This window comes from Octodon degus, unplaced genomic scaffold, assembly GCF_000260255.1.
Source record: "Octodon degus isolate 3935 unplaced genomic scaffold, OctDeg1.0 scaffold00031, whole genome shotgun sequence".
NCBI lineage: Eukaryota > Metazoa > Chordata > Mammalia > Rodentia > Octodontidae > Octodon > Octodon degus.
In genome coordinates this window covers 2,422,982-2,425,021 of record NW_004524607.1, presented here as the reverse complement: position 1 = coordinate 2,425,021, position 2,040 = coordinate 2,422,982, and positions in this window count along the sequence as shown.

The following is a 2,040-nucleotide window of genomic DNA, read 5'->3' as shown; positions in this document are numbered from 1 at the left end:
GTAGGGACAGTAGGGGACAGAACCACCCAGCAGGTCCAGGAACAGAACATCTTGCCAGAGGGGCACAACAGGTTCACCCCCAAGGGCAGCAGCAGGAAGGAGCTGAGCACAGCAGCCAGAACCAAGCCAGGCACAGCTGGATAAATCCAAACTTTGTAGATCTGCACCTGAACTTCAGTAGGTGCTAAGGTTATAACTGCAACGAAGATCTACAACAAAGGTCAGAAGACTGTGCTACACAAAATGCCAGGAAGAAGGAGAAAAATGCAATCTCAGAACCGAAGTTCACCCATAACAAGCGCAGAGGACACTAAAACAGAACAAATTGGGAATCACACAGCTGAAGCCAATGAATCAAAGGCTTCTGAAATAAACAGATGCAGCAAGGTATAGAGGAACTCAGATTGGATATGAAAAAAGAAATCCCTGAATTAATAATATCTGCAGTAAGAATCAAATGCAGAACCATATGGAGGAAACCCAATGCCCAGCCAGAACAAGTGCAGAGAACACTAGCTCAGCTGAAACCTATGAATTAATAGTGTTGATAGTAAATAAGCAACAGCAGAAAGTCATAGAGGAACTCAGAGTGGAATTATTTTCTGAAATAAAAATAAGTATTCTCTGAACTCATGGCATTTGAAGTAAAGAATCAACTACAGAAACATAGGGAAGAAACCCAATCTGAAAAAAACACTGCAGTAAAAGAATTTCTAACTGCTTCTAAGGAAGATATGGATAAAAAATAGAGGAGATTAGAAAAATGACAGATTCCTTGAATGAGAACTACAGGAAAGAAATAGATCGCATGAAGCAGAGTCAAAAAGATATAGAGGAAATTAAAATCTCATTCACAAGCTTGCAAAACTGTTTAAGTGAAAGTGAAGACAGATTTTCAGATCTTGAAGACTCTGGTGCAGCTAGTGAAAAGATCTCTTAAAAAACACTAGGATGCAGAAAACAATAATCCATCACCTGTAAGGTGATGCAAATATGAACAATGTGAGACTAATATGCATCAATGAGAAGGAAGGAGTCAATACAAATGACAAAAATATGGGCAGAAGTAATAGCAGAAAACTTCCCAAATATGAGGAAACAATTTGACATTCAGGTAACCGAAGCATACAGAATGCCAAGTTACCTCAACCCAATTAAAAACATAGAGACATTAATAGTCATGATATCAGAAATTCATCACAAGAATAATATGCTGAAAGCCGCTAGAGAAAAGAAGCAGATCACATTCAAAGGAAAACCCATCAGAATTATGGCCAACTTCTCTTCACAAACCATGAAGGCAAGAAGAGCATGGAGCAGAATACTTCAAGTTCTCCATGAAAACAAATTCCAGCCCAGACTACTACACCATGCAAAACTCTCTTTCAAGTTTGATGGAGAAGTGAAATACTTTCATGATAAAGAACAGCTAAAGAATTTCATGAGGACAAAGCCAACCCTACACAAGATCCTGAAAGATGTTCTAGAGAGGGACCAAAATTATCATAACTCCAGGAATGAGATCAGAAGTAACCACCTAAATAGGGCAAGCAATTAAACAAAGGAGAAAAAGGAGTAAATGACAACAGGTAAATAACATGGCAACCATAAGTCAATACATCTCAAATCTAACCATCAGTGTAAATGGAATCAATTCACCAATTAAGAGAAATAGACTGGCACTGTGGATTAGGAAACAAAACCCAAAAATATGCTATATACAAGAAACACATTTAACTCATAAAAACATTCATAGGCTGAAAGTTAAAGGACAAAACACAATAATACATGCCCCAGCTCCTCAGAAAAAAAAGCAGGGGTAGCAATCCTATTCTCAGACAGTCTCAACTTCAAACCAACAATGATCAAGTGAAATGAAGAAGGCCACTATATACTGCTTAGGGGAAAAATTCAAGAGGAAGAGTAACACTCATAAATATGTATGCATAAAACACAGGTGCACCCAACTATATAAAGCAAATCTTAATGGACATAAAAAACCTAATATCCAATACCACAATCTTAACAGGAGATCTTAAC